The 16,571-nt window shown below is 26.6% G+C and overlaps 1 protein-coding gene across 2 annotated transcripts in view; it reads left to right on the forward strand.

Annotated features, from left to right (window-relative positions):
* The first annotated feature begins 327 nt into the window (after positions 1 to 327).
* LOC107164451 (uncharacterized) overlaps positions 328 to 16,571 on the forward strand; it is a 138,523-nt gene continuing 122,279 nt past the window's right edge. The window contains exons 1-2 of one of the 2 annotated variants that reach the window (XM_089220499.1): positions 328 to 489; positions 1,125 to 1,218. The gene's annotated coding sequence lies outside the window, so the exon portion shown is untranslated. The remainder of the gene's footprint in view (positions 490 to 1,124; positions 1,219 to 16,571) is intronic. The other variant, XM_089220500.1, reaches the window with a different exon arrangement.

Below are 16,571 nucleotides of genomic sequence, written 5' to 3' on the forward strand. Positions count from 1 at the left end.
GAGTGATAATAATATAAAAACACCGTGGCCTTGAACATTACATGATATATTATAGTTATTGGGATAATGACGAGTGCGACTATACAAACTGATCACCCTGTACATATTTAATAATATTATAATACCTACTACGACATAATATCGATATAAATATTATAATTCCTAACTGATATACGAAACTGGCATATTTTTTATGCAATACAATAATAATAATAAATAATAGTAATAATATCGTGTACACGTCGAGGGGGTTGCGCAGAATCCGCGAATGCCAACGCCGCCGCTGCAGATAGACCTTCTGTACATTGCAGGGCCATGCAAGAGTGTGCGTGCAATGCGAGCGGATCGGAGCGACGGCAGTCGGTACGCGGACACTAGACACGTTGCGCGTTCGATCCACCACCGGCCACCAGACATCGTGTCGCAGGATCGAAACGATAAATTATTATCGTCGCGTTCATAATACATGCACGGCCGTTGTCGCGTCTGGTTAGTATAATGTTATGATATGAATATTATTATGATTTGTGCGACGAATTCGCGTCTAACGATGATAATAATTATAACAATAATTATGATATCATAATAAATTATTATAATAAGCAATAATATTGTTATTATCATATACATAGGTAGTCAATGACTTACGATTATTGTCAACGCGTATCATCTTAATATGCGATATACCTTAGGAATAAAGCAGCAGATAGCCCACTTCCCCCACCCACAATCAGATATTATAACCATATAAAATCAATCATGTTTTAAATAAAATTAATGTTTTAATTGCGGTCAACTGTCGTGGTCTACGAACACGCGTATTGTTCGCAACGTCTATTAATGCACATAATTCACTTTTGCATTTATGCAATAATATACTTAATGCACTTATAGTAAATATGTAGTTATCTTATGTTTTAATTATCTTTGTCTCTCCCTCTTTTTCATTATCTATCGTACTTGCTAGACATATCAGTGTATATTGCTTTTACTATTTTTTATTTCTTCCTCCTTCTCTTTTTTTATTTTAACAATATAATACAACAAGTATCTATATGCATGTTCGTTTTGACAATGAAATTATTTAAATCTACCGTTTTGGCGTGCAAATCATGTGACAACAGCGATGCTGCAGAACTACTGTCATTCGTTCCATCACCGAACGTCATGCCATGGCCAGGGTTGCACGTATACAATTTTAAAATTGAATACCTGTCGGTGAGTGTTTCTGTGATGTTTTTCGTTTATTTTTTTGGTATAGGCTTACATAGAATATTACATAATATTGTGTATTGCATATCGTCGAATAATATTCAAGTCTACCACATATCGTTCACGATTTTTATATTTTAACTTTGATCTGAAACAAAAAAAAAATTGTCTCAAGGTATACTTCCTATTTGAAACGTTTTACACGTTGAACCTTTTACGAGCAGAATACAAATTGAACAGGTAATAGAAAAATATCCATACTTTTTACAACGTGGATAAATCCGTTACCAATCTCATTATTTCAAATTAGTAAACCCTAGAGAGAGTTTTATAACAATATATATATTATTTAATGTATATATTAACTGAATAGTAGGTAAAAGCTATATTAAAGCTTTTTTAGCAGTGAATATTTTTAATAATTTATCTTAGAGCTCTGTCCTAAATTACGTATATACATTTTCAGCATAAATATAAATTACAAATTAATATATCTCAAAACTATTTAAAAAATAAAATAATAATAATAGTAATAAAAACATTTTTACATAAACAGTATAGTTTTGTATTGAATTAAACTAATATCCATTTTTATTTTTATTCATAATAAATAACCTATAGGTAAGTATACCCACTAAAAATTATCAAATTCAAAAAAATACAAAAAGTCAAAAGCCCTAAGTTGCCTAAACGGATTCAATAGCAAATAATTGTATTGCAATATAATATTTTATTACAATAAAATAAATAATAAATTGAACATTATATATTAAACATATATAATTCATATTTTCTAAAATATTTATTTTAGATTTATATATTTATTTTAGATTTTTCGGTTTCAGTAAGAAATACTCATCAAGTTTCTCACCTTGTATAAAATTTCCAAGCTCCAACAGTTCAACAAAATAAAAAATGTTTAACTGCAATATTGATAACAAATTTTTATGATATTGATGAACCTAATTTTTTATACTTATGTGGGATCTTTCATTATATTTTCAATTTTTAATCGAGATTAACATTTTAATCAATTCCGAAAAAAATTAAATGTCAATAAACAGCTTAGAAAAGTCAAAAAAAGAATAAAAAATACCATAAAAGTGTGTGAAATATAAAAACAGTCATTTAATTTAAAGTATTCAAAGTAATTTGTTTTTGAATATTTCATCAAAATAACAAAATCGATTTTGTTGGAAGTGATTTTGTGTGAAAATTCTCGTTTCTCTATTTTCCCAAAGTTAAGGAATTAAAAAGTTTTTCCAGTATAAAAAGAAATTTTTCAAACACAAATCTAAAATATTATAAATTTATTATAATTGTAATATCAATTATCAATGCATTCACTCAGGATCTAAAAGAGTAAATACAAACAATAAAGCAGGCAACATATACTCATTTAACTTTATGCATTCGATAATATCAAAAATAAATAGTTTGATTTGAAAAGTGATATTAGTTGTACCTATTCATCATTTTAAAGTATGGAAAAACTATCTGTTTATAACATGGTTAAAATACTTTTTAAAAATTGTCAAATAAATTATCAAGATATTCTTTTGGTTTATTTAATTTCATTGAGAAGGTGAAAAACAGTATAATTACATTATAATTTAATATAAGAAAGCTGTTTCTCGACCATTATTATTTCATAACGATTTCCCTAGAGACATGGAAATTCCTGAACGAAATTCATTTGCAAAGACCTCACAGGACTCATAACAGGCAAAAAATTGTCGGTCAATTTTTGTTCAACAATAATGACACAAAAAACTCAAGTACGATTTTCTTAACTGTGTTTTTCTCAAAAATTCATATGCAAATTACATCACCTTAAGTCAGAGAGGTTTTCATGATAATGAATTTAGCGATAGTTTTATTTTTACTTATTACAGTGTCGTTGAACCTCTACTAGAAAAAACTCTTCGAGCAAAAAAATGTATAAAAGATTTTTAAAAATTAATTTGTGTAAGTCATACATTTACATATTATACATTTTTTCGCGTCATAATTCCTGGAATCAGCTAATTATATGACTTAACTGTCACAACTCAAGACACTATTTTACATTTCTGATAATTTGTACTGTCCTCTTTATATTGTGTTGTTCAAAAAGTCAATTTTTAACATTTTTAAGCTCAAAGCTATATTCAATTATAAGTGTAAACACTGTTCGAGAAATTCTTCTTATACATTTTCAAAACTATAAGCTTAGAGTTTACTACTATAGCTATGACTATTTAAAGTTTAGACAAGATGGTAGAGTGGTGAAGAAGTAATTTTATCTCTAAGCACATTTTATATTTCTTCGTTTTCATGTCAAAAGTTTAAATGGTTTTAACTACCTACCAAAACTATTTGGTTAACATACATGAAAGTTTTCAAAAACTGTCCAGTATCTAATTTAAATTCAAAATTAAATTCTGGGATTTTGATATAAATTAAGAACTAAATTAATAATTTTTTTTTTTATATTCAACTGGGTATATAAAATAATTACTTAAAAACTTAATAAACGCGACTAGAAATGTTTATAGAGGATATTAGTTTTGTATATTTCCTATTAGCCTATAGATTCATCATGAAGTTTTAAAATAGTTAAACGTTAATTTGTCAATTGTTGATTAACTCTTTTAAAGTTAATTGATTAATGTATATTTGTATCTAAAATCATTGTTTTTCAATGACATATAATATGATAACTGATTAAAATACATTTTCAACATATATTTTGAAAACATTTTAAAGTTTATCGTATGGAATGTGGGCTGAAAATAAGTATAAAATAAGCGATCACGTATCAAAGCTTTTTTGATACGTGAACAATACAATGTAAACTTGGCACCATCTATGTTCTTTGTAGTTTTTTTAACGCCCAGTTTCTATATAAAAAAAATAGTCATTTATACATATGAAGTTTGAAATAAAAATCATGAAAGCATAAACTTTTGATCTTACTTTATTAAATTGTGATACAATAATGTTTGTAGTTCGATGTTGAGACATCTAAAATATAATCTATTCAATTATTTATTTTTCAAACACTAATAATGATTTATTTTTTGTAGAAAAAATATTTAATTAATAAATTATCATTAGGTAATATTTAAAAAATATTTTATTAAATTGTATAAATTATTATTTATTAAATTTTATTAATTTTTTGTAGTATGATCAAATCTATAAACATAATATTATTATAGGTAGGTAACTGTAAAAATGTAAATAACTATACTAGTAATGTACATGATTAGAGCATTTTTTTAATTATAGATAATTTGTTTTTTAGATATTATTTACATTGCATTAGTTTTTTTTCAATGCAGCTTTGGTAAAACTAATAATTAGTGTTTGGTTGAATTTTAAAATGAAAAAAAATTAATAGTTCCTCACAGTTTCTTCATATATTATGTATTTACGCACAATAAATTATTGCCGTCACTTCTGTAATGCTATCGGGAACATGTAAATAAACATGTAAACATGACAACATTCAGTTTTAAAATTGGATAGATATGTTGTAAATCAGAGTTTTAATCGTATTAATTTTTTTTTTTACTATGGGTTAATACTATTATAATATTTTAAAACCCAAGAGGTTCACTAACGGTGAAATATCGGAAGTGTTATACAGGTAGACGAGACATTTGTGTCAATAGTGAATATTTGAATGAATAAATAAAAAGTTAGTTGAAAGGATTCGAAATTAAATTATTACTGTGTCAAGTCTCCATAAAAAAGTTTTATCGTGCGGACAAACTTTTATGATCAAATTTTCCAATTACTGTGCCTTAAACTTTAGTGTAATGCAGATGAATCCATATGCATTTTCGAAAGTTATGATAATACCAGTCAAAGGATGAAATGAAAAAAAGTGGGTAAGTAGGTATCGCTCTGCTGTACATTAGGGGGTGGGGTGGACCTCTGACTAGGGTAGGTTAAATTTGATAATAATTATATAATTATAATAATATATTATTAATTATTTATTATTAATTATTATAATATTATAATAATTTGATAAAAATGATAGGTATCATTGTATACGAAAAACGATTCTGAACGGAGATGATTTGTCAGTCTAGGATATATTATATTTAAATATTGTCATATATTCTATTTTGAAACAAATATCTTATTTTTCAATTAGGACGCATTTTGCATAAGGCATGGTTATAATGCCTATAATGACCCTTCAAATTTTCTCTATAGCTAATTGAAGCAAAACTTATGGAAAACTTAGTGTTGAATTTTTTAACCTTAGATATAAATACAATCAATTTTATGAATTTTGAACTACAAAATAATTTGCAAATATTCATGGCTTTGACGAAAAATCATGCCTATGTATTCTTATAATTTTTTAATCACTATAAGAATAACTTATGAGGAACTTTGTATTAAATTTTCAAGTATTTTGGTTGGGCCAAAACAATTTTATCGACACTTCAAAAAAAATTTCAGAAAAATTGAAAATTTTAATTGCTTATAAATATCTCAAAAAAGGTCAAAATATTTTTAAAATTAAATCATGTAAATAAAATGTCAATCTAAGTAACTGGTAAAATTTTCAAGTATCAACGATTTATACTTTTTGAATAATAATAAATATTTAAAATCGTTTGAGGATAAATCGTTATCGTTACGCTGTTTCGTAAAAATTTAAAATTCAAATGCACTTAAAATTTTTCCTATAATGATGCTTCGAGTTTTCTCTATAGCTACTTGAAGGAAAACTTATAGAAAACTTAGTGTCACATTTTTAATCCTTAGTTATAAACACAAACAATTTTATGATTTTTCAACTTCAAAATTACTTGCAAATTTTCGGATTTTCGACAGATTTCGTAAAAATTTGAACTATAAACGCTTATAAAAAAAAATTGTGACTAACAATTTTTAATTTTTTTTTTAGCTAAAATAAAAACAACTCATAAGGAACCTTGTATTAAATTTTCAAGTTTTTTTGCTCATCTGAAATTTTTTTACCGACATGTTAAAAAAATTCGCGACACTTAAAAAAAAATTCTCATAAAAATCGAAAATTTCAGTGGTCTATAAATATCTCAAAAAAAGTTAAAACATTTTGAAAATTAAACTGTATATAGATATCACTAACATTAACATTTGGTGAAAATTTCAAGTATTTACAGTGATTAGTTTTTGAATTACACCCATATAAAAAAATCGATTTGGTCGAAAACTGGTTTTGCGTAAAATGTTTACTTTTGACCTTTATAATGCACCAAGGATATTCACTTTTCCATTGGAAACCACCCCCAAAGTTTGAAATTGAAGCATTATTTTGATTAGTTATGCTATACACAGACACATAAAAAAAACACACACATTTCATTGTAAAATCAAATATCAATAAATTCATCACTCCGTTCAGAATCTAAAATAACACCGTTTATCGAGCACATAATATTATTGTAAGCCCTCCACCCAGAGAACATAAGACAAATAATAACCTTTATTACAAATTCCAGCCTTATCAATAGTATTTAAGATGTAAATTATATAACTTGTGAATAATTTAGAGTTAAACCCATTGTTTCCAATGGTCATAGTTGCCGAGGCTTGATTCTAATAACAAAAAAAAATATATATATTATTGTTTTGTGTGTATGCAGCAGTGCAGCACCCTAGCTCGTCCTATTAATCGCTAATTTTTCAGAAATCAAAATATAATATTTAATCCGATTTTGTTTTTCTGGGGTTATAAACCAAGCAGCGTTCGTTCAATTTATATTATATATATTTTTTTACTTACTGAAATATTTAGTATGCGTGATAGATATGTTAGTAGATGATTATTCGTGTCTGCGCGTTGGTGTGTGCATTTTACGCATGTGTATATACGCGACTAATCCCTAAATGTCCTCTGGCATCCGATTAATTTTATTCTTCGTTTACACCATTCCTCTCATCTGTCGTCTTCTCATATATAAATAACGCTTTTAGTTTTGAGTCACCATTTATCCATCGCTCTTTGGATTACGTGCTCCGCAAACGATGCTGTTGATGGCATTCTATATTACTGTAATTAATTATAGCAAACAATATCTACGTGTATAATATCAGTAGTGGTTGTAATAATAATAATAATAACAACTGAAAGAAGCCACCTGAAACCTGTACCCCGCGAGCACATTTATACCAAAGGATCTAAAGGTTATATTAGGATATAATAATGTAATATTATATACAATACTTGTATACTTCAGTAGAACCTTGATAATTTGAAAGAATACTTTGGCCCCTATTTTATAATATACGATTATATGTGTGATAAATTTTCTCGATAATTCAAATTTCACTAACTCGAATTTCTCAATAAGTTAGAAGTTATAAGTAATTTTAGTTGAATTTTGGCTTATAACTCGAATTTATATTTGACATACATAATAAAAAAATAATTGAAATACTAAGTTATATAACATTAGACATCAGATTCATCATTGTATTTGAATAGGTATAGGGATTAAAATTAAAGGCCAGAAATAATGATGTTTTTTTTTGTACACGTCATCGTAATATATCAACAAATAATAATTTTAGAAAAAAAAATGTATTATTGCATTTTAATAAGATACTATGTTGTATAATCTATATTTGTAATATTTAATTAGTTTTATTCGTATTCAAATGATAATATAATTGCTTTTTTTAAAGTAAATTATTTTGTTTTATAAATTATTACCTATATATACGTTATCAAAGTATTAATTTTGAAGTGTTTAGCTGGTTATTATTTTAATTTTACTTATATAAAAATTATAAAATGGACATTGATTTAAAGTTACGGCTATATGACATAAGCGCAAAAGTTTAAAAATTACCTATCATTTGCGCCAAAATTTGTATGACATTAATTTAATATCTATTCACCGTGGTACACAATTACCTATGATTTTGGTGCTTATGATAGATAAAATGTTGGCACTTTGGTGCGATACGACTTTTTTTCTTATCTCATTTTGGTGCTTATGTCTTTCGCCAAATTAAACGTCAATATTTTACTTTGTTAAAATTATGTTTTTTTAGTAAAACTATATTTATAACAATCAACGGAAAATTTATTTTTTTATTGCGTACCTATTACATGTTATTGATATTTTATTAATATAGATTTATACAAAAATAAAATTAATAATATTATATTATTATTCATATAGGCAGAAAAAAATAAATTTAACAGTACATAATATTATTATTATTCACAAAAAAAAAAAAAAAAAAAAACGGTGTAAAATTGTACTCTAAAAGAAAATAATATTATTGTATGAACAGTAAACATGTTTGATAATTGATTACAGGTATAACATTTTCGTTCGATGGATGATAGGAGATAATTATATTACTTAATGAAATGACGGGAAACGGGTTAAACTCTTTAGTAGTGTTTACAACTACATTTTAGTCGAATACATAAACACATATGTGTACGTTATGTGTGTGGTAATGATTTTGAACACATACAACCTTCTACTAAGCCTTTAGGGGGTTGAGTCTATAGTCTATAGGGTTTACCAAGTTCCCTGTACCATAACACACAAGGTATACACATAATAAAGCTCATAGGAGCTTAGATTACAACTTTGATTTACCGGATTTGAACATAGAAACGTGTATTGGCTGAAAATGCCCAGCTGCACATTAAAACTTTCTATTAAATAATAATTATCATAGAAAAAGTTGACACGAGTGATTTTAAAATCAAACTTTTATTGAGGAAAATAATTTTTATAAAACTATAGTATTTGAATTATATTACTGCTAAAACATAAAAAAATTATACAATTTTAAAACCATTTAGTCAAATACAGAATTAACAAAAGCTCTGATTAGTATAATTAAAATATATTAAATATAACACTAGTTTAAAATTAAAATACGAATTTTTTTAAAATTTTATTTTTATTTTTTTGTTGCCAACAAATTTTGGAGCAGAAGAGATTATTAGATTTTTGACATGTATTCTGATTTGAAATTATTAAATACAATTTAATTGCTACTGCGGGGGTACAATTTTAGAAGAAAAAAGAGTGCTTAATAATTTATAGTAGTTTCTTTCTATCAACCATGACTCATTACTAACGTAACTTATGATTGAAACTAAAAATATAATGATATGATAATATGATATACTCATATTATAACTTTTGGAGCTAATAATAACACCTATGCATAGCATAGGTATAGTATAGTATTGTTTCATAGCTTGTGTAGGTAGGAAATTTAAATGACTTTTAACTAACAAAATTTGACAGTGCTCTAAAACATAAAGTTTATGATCAATTATGAAAGTCATCATCACTACCTTGGGAAAAAGGTATCAAAGCATTATACAAAATCAGAAAATGTATTAGTGTGACAGATAACATTTTCCATTTTTTACAAAAGCACAAAGTGCACAGAGATCAATGATCACAGAAGGATTATATTATTTTCGTTAATTTTAATTTCTTATTCAACTAAACGAAGTGAAATTAAATATCCTTAAAACTTACAATACATACGCAATCTCGAGATTAAAAACAAATAACTAAATCTAAAGATAAGTTGTTCTACCGTATGAAGGTTTGAGTGTAATGAATTACTTAAATTTTAATTCAATAAATATTATGAAAAACAATGGAGATGGTTGTTATTGATGCATTACTGCATCAGTCTCAAATTCTAAGTAAACCTATAAATAATAATTTATTCATATTACTATGATTAATTAATTATTTTTATTAACAATACGGTGGCTGTGGCAGGTTAATTTATGCTAAAAACATCGCAACAATAATAATAGTATACCCGATATAATATATTACCAAATAACTTTGTAACATTTAAGTGTTCCTTATCAAACATTCGCAAGTGTATAATTAAATACATAATATATATTTATTTTTTTAATTCATACGACCATATGGAAAACAACATACGGCCAAAATACGACAGTAGGTATAAGGCGTATAATTATTTTCCCGTTTATTACAAAAACCTCATAGAGCCCCGAAATGGATGGCCTAACCGGCGTTTACTAGTTGGGTCCGAAATACCCTTATTTAACCTAGTTAGGTCCGGGTGTTTTTCAGGTACCACATTAATTGGGTCCGGGATTTTTTCGGTCGTTACACTAGTTGGGTCCGTGCAAAAAAAATATTTTCCTTCTCATTTTTACAGACTTAGGACTGTCAGTGATCTATAAATTAAAACACAGGTATGATTAAAAATATTTTTTTACAATAATGCAAAAAATGTTAAAATGTTAATATTAGTAGATATAAAATATAAAACGTTAAAAAATATTATAATATTCATATTTAATTAATAAATTCTAATAAATTAGAGCACATGTATAATAAATATTATTTATACAATGATGCAATAAAATTTTAAAATTTTAATATTAGTAGGTATAATATATATAACGTTAAAAAATATTATAATATTCATATGGTTGGTAAAAATTTAAACGAAAGGGCTTTTACGAATTCAAAACGATTTATTTTACCAAATATTTTTTCCATAATTTTTTCTTCAATACAATTTTCTTTTAATAATATAATTTTCCTTTTGTTCTGCCCACTTCTAATTTTTATGTAATTATCGATTTGTACAGTTTTCAAGCCTTCGATAAATTTTGAATTGAAATGAGCGTGGAAAGACTCACAGGAATTTGTCGTTCTCATTGTTGATGATTTGAAGTCTGCCCAAATATTAGGGGGGAAAATTGCTTCTGAGTCAATATAATTATTTAATATATAATCCGTAAATTCTTGTATTCGTTGATCATTTGGTTGAATAGACATTAGATCTTCTATAAAACAATCCGCAACTTCCTCAGGCTTTAAGAATGGTAATCCAAAAAAATATTTCAAGTATTTACCTTGTTCAGGATCTTGTTTATATTCATTACTAAGTCCTAAAGTTTGTATTTTTCTCCACCAGCTTTGTGCAATGTGAAACCAACAGCCCTGAATAATAATTTCTGGCCATGTTGAAAGAGCGCCTAAATGAATTGCGTTCTCGAAATCTGCATATATGAATTCTGGTTTAAAAATTAAATTAATCTTAATATATTCGTTGACTAATAATTTAAAAGTTTGTGTATATGTTTGAGTGCTTTTATCTTTGAGTAAGCAAAAAATTAAAGGAATGTAAAGGTTGTTATGCATTGTGTGGATTGTAAACATTTGAGTAAACATCTTTGGAACACTTTTGAATGTTCCATCTACATAAATAATATTTTTCGAGCATAACAATTTTAAGTTTTTTACTGTAGATAATATTATAATATTACTAACTATATCATTAACTAATAAAAAATGTTCGTCTCTATTCGTTGTTAGTTTTAAATCATTTAGAACATTATGAACATCGTCATTAGTTTTTGGAATTTTTGGTTGTATAGCTTTTCTAGCATTATAAATATTTTTTCGAATTAAATTACAATCATTATGAGTTAAATTGAGATCATCATTTTTTAATTCACGATGCAATATTTTAGAAGGCCTTCAAATATCTTCTAAGTCTTTTCTTTTGGCACTATTACTAATCGCCTGTCTAAGTAATATACTTTCTTTAGTACATGCGTGATTATGCGATAATGACTCGTCGATCAATACATTATTTTTACATTTAAAAAAACACTTACAAGATCTTTGTACGCAACGCCATCGTTCAACAACGTTTGATAGAGTCTTGTGAAATGAAAATTTAAATCCGTCAGGTGTAACGTACACGCGTTTTCCTTTTTTACTAAACATTATTTTAAAATTTTCCATTTCAGACAGAAAGTAGGTACAAGTGTACAGCTGGATTGGAATGTCGAGTTATACTGACATTGTATAACATTTAACAATTTTTACAATCGGACCCAATTAGTATGTTATCATTTTTATAGACGGACCCAATTAGTTGTTTACCTTTATCATAAAATAATGTTATCTTGGACCCAACTCGGATACGTCCGGCCTAACAGTGGCTACTGGCCACCGTCCACCAATTTTGATCCACCACAGGTGATTCCCTCTGCGAGACCTATTTTAGTTAATTTACTAGGTAAGTAGGTAGTAAGCATAATATAAACGAAAAAAACAATAAAAACAATGCGAAAATAAATTAAAGTTCGATGAACAACATGCCCATGTACGTCTTCCATAAAAATAATTTGAACAGTTTTAATAAAGACGTGAATAAATATAGAGCATATAATAGAGCACTTCAGATATGTTAGGCATTTTTCTTTTTCCTTTAACTCATATACTTGTATAATGATGGTCGCTCATAATAGTGTGGTGTTTAATCATACGTATTATAAAATTCGCTATAACTACATACTCTTATTTAAAATTTTTGAAAGGTCATAATTACTTTAATACTGTATAATATAATGTTCTAAATGTATTAATTAACCGTTCTATTATAATTACATAAGTTTAATTTTCATTTATTTTTTTTATATATACATTATTTGAAATTATTAATTATTTTATTATTCCTCACTGTTATCTACGTGATCTACCATGGTATTTAAACATTATTAGGCTGTAACACGTTTTGTTACTAAACGATATTTTTACCTGTGTTTTGAGAGAAAAATAGGGTACACACATATAGGTACACATTTTTTCAGACCTCAAAAATCAACACAACCTTTGGGTTCATCATATTTTTAAAATAATCGGCGCATCCTAGTTGGGCCCCGAGTACTAGGAGCTAACCGCAGGTACTACACTAGTTGGATCCGGATTTTTGTATAGGTACTATACTAGTTAGGTCCTGGATTTTTATAGATACTACACTAGTTCGGTCCCGGATTTTAATAGGTACTACACTAGTTCGATCGCTGATTTTTATGAACAAACGTAAATTGCGCCCGGTATTTTTCAGGTACAAATTTCTGTATAGTAAATTGCGCCCAATAGAAGTATTATTTTTATGATAGTCATTTAGCATTACCCAGAGGACACCACAAGGAGGCGACTATCACTGTCCTCCAAAAATGTTTTTTTTGGCTTACTTGAAATGAATAAATAAAAAGGAATTAATAAAAATAGAAAAATTAATTTTTTTTTTTAAATATTATGGTATTAATTATAGTTGTTAAAATATTTTTTTTTTAGGTTAAAAATTTTAATAATAAAAAATACAGTTACAAGTTATCTGCAATACAGTTACAAGTTATCTGCATATAGTAATGAGACATCATCTTCACATATTTAGCCCTAACCTAACTTAACGTTCGGCTTATCCACCAATAAATGAACAACAGTATTTTTAAAAGACACATAATAGGTAACGATGAATTCAAGATAGTAGATATGTATTATGGGCGCAATTTACTATACCCGTTTTAGACCCCGAAAAATCCCGGGCGCAATTTACTATAGTATTTTTACTACCTACTTAATGTGGGCGCAATTTACAAGCGCCCATTTTTATAGTTACTACACTAGTTGGGTCCTGAATTATTTTAGCTACAACATTTGTTCATGAATATTTATTGGTAAGTACTACACTATACTAACGTTTTCCTTCCCATTTTAACAGACTTAGGACTGTCTATAATCTATTTAGACCACAGGTATGGTTAAAACCCTAACCTAACATTTTTTCACTTAGACCTATATAGGATTATGGCTATATTTATATTATATAATATGTATTTTTATACTTGGTTTTCAACATTTTTAATATTTTTACCAACACAAAAGTGATTTATTTTTTATAAAATTCTAATAACTTATATTTTAATGGAAAAGAAACAAAACAAAAAAAAAAATGTTAGGTTAGGTTTTTAACCATATCTGTGGTCTAAATAGATTATAGACAGTCCTAAGTCTGTTAAAATGGGAAGGAAAATGTTAGTATAGTGTAGTACTTACCAATAAATATTCAAGAACAAATGTTGTAGCTAAAATAATTCAGGACCCAACTAGTGTAATAATTATAAAAATCAGGGACCGAACTAGTGTAGTATCTATTAAAATCCGGGACTGAACTAGTGTAGTACCTACAAAAATCCGGGACCCAACTAGTGTAGTACCTAAAAATAATTCGGGACCCAACTAGTGTAGCAATTTTAAATTTGGGACCCAACTCGGATGCAGCCAAAATAATAACTGTATTGGATACAAACATTTCGATGCACACGAATTGCGTACCAAGTCAGGTAAACAAACCTTTAGAAACGAATTGCGTTCTGAACGCAATTCGTGTTAATTTTTCACTTAGCATTTTTTTAATGGTTTCCAGTGATTTCCAAATTTAATTTTTAATTTTGATAATTTTTTTAATTTTTTAAAAATAAAAATAATAGCAATAATTAATTATAAATATTCATCATGAAAATAATATTATTATATGAAAAAGTTATTTAGTATATACATAAATAAAAATTCAATATTTCCTCCGTAATTATGGACATAAAATTTCAAGTTCTCAAAACGACGGGACATCCGAGACAAAATTCGTTCAAAAAAGGTTCGTTTACCTATTTTGGCTCGCAGTTCGTGTGCGCTCACGTTTAGTACCAAACATTTCATTTTTTTAGACAAAATGTAGACCAATATCATATACTGTCAAATACTTTCTTATATTATTGTCATTTTAAAACTACCTAGTTATATATTTTTTTAATACGTCATCCAAAATAAGTTTTAATAACGACTATAGTCTATATAACAAGGTATTAGATTCACATATTATATTTGAAGTTGCTAATACTACGATTATAATCGTATGATAATAAAAATAATATAATTGATAATAATTAGTTTAAGATAAATTATCGAACAATAAATGAGTATACCAGTACTCAGATCTCGCGTATATGATGTGTTCCTAAACGTGTCTTGTATATGTGTACCCAAACGTTTTCTGATTTATTGGGTAAAATTATAAAATACTTTTTATTTTATGTGTTTAAATGTTTTATATTTTTGCACCCAAAGCTTTTAGGTCAATGTGCCCAAACGTTCTGTGACCCCTTTTTTGCTTTATTGTAATGGTTTATATACAAGTACAAAATCCAAATTTTGATTTATTGTTCTATAGGTAATATATTATAACATTAATGATGACCTGGTATGTTTTGTTATATAATATGAAAGTCCATAAAAATTTTGAAAAAATAATTATAATACTTATTTGCTTGAAACTTAGCACTCCTGATGATTTTATAAATTAGATGAGCATTTTTTACTTTAGGCTCCTCCCCAACCTCATACTATATCCGATTAGTTACCAGAAACATGTTCTGAATTTTGAATATTAAAAAGTTTCGATAGTAAATATAAATTTAATAAAACAAAATAATAATAGGTACCTAGAACAAATGGTTTATTTGAAAAAGTTATAAACTCTGAATAAATCAAAAAAATCTAAGATTTTTATATAGAAAATCATGTTTGGTTATAATATAATAAAAAAATATTTTTAAATTAAAAATTATTATTGTTATTATTATTAAATTTATTAACCCAAAGTTTTGATAATATTTCATTGAAGTAAAACCATAGTTTGTATTTTAAATAATAAAGTAATTAGGCATGTTTTTCAATGTTATATTTATTCAATGATACTGCAACAACATTAGGTACATAATATTATGCCGTCTGTTGTATATACTTATACCTATGATAATTATTTTTCTGCAACAATTACAGTTATACAAACTCACTTAATATAATATAATAATTTATTATTGTTACAATTTGAGCGTTGAGAAATGTAGAAAACTACTTTTCGATTCATCTACAGTCTACATACAAAAAAACCCGTATTTCTTTTGTTCTTTTAATGTATTCATTATGTTGATTATAAACACTCGAACGGTCTTATTCATTTCTTTGCCATAAAGTATTGTATAGGTAATATAGTTGATTACAGTGATATTATTTATTGCTTATTAATTATTATTAACACAATTTGTTTTCGTCATTCAACATATTATTATAACGTAAATATGGAGCTATACATTGTTATGAAAACTAATAATAATCAAAATCGATTTTTCTTCTAAAGTTATAATAACGAAAGAAAACAGTTGCTAAACTTGGGTGTAATGATTAATGCTTACGGTACCTACTCATAAAGTTATTTAACTCAAAAATAATGCTACAAGCATACTACGCGTAACGTTAAAATTTAAAGTGGTTTCTTAATTCAAGTACGTGTCTCCCATCCCCTTTTTTAAAAACTTTATATCATTATTTTTATACACATAAAAATGACAAATTTTTGTATTGTGTGTTATTTTTTGGTTAGAAAATAATACTAAGTATTGTATGGATTGAACGTTGACTTTATTTTCTAAAATTCACTTCTTCGTAATATATATATATATATATATA

Source organism: Diuraphis noxia, unplaced genomic scaffold (assembly GCF_037042655.1).
Source record: "Diuraphis noxia isolate RWA-SAM2 unplaced genomic scaffold, SU_Dnox_SAM2 contig0002, whole genome shotgun sequence".
NCBI lineage: Eukaryota > Metazoa > Arthropoda > Insecta > Hemiptera > Aphididae > Diuraphis > Diuraphis noxia.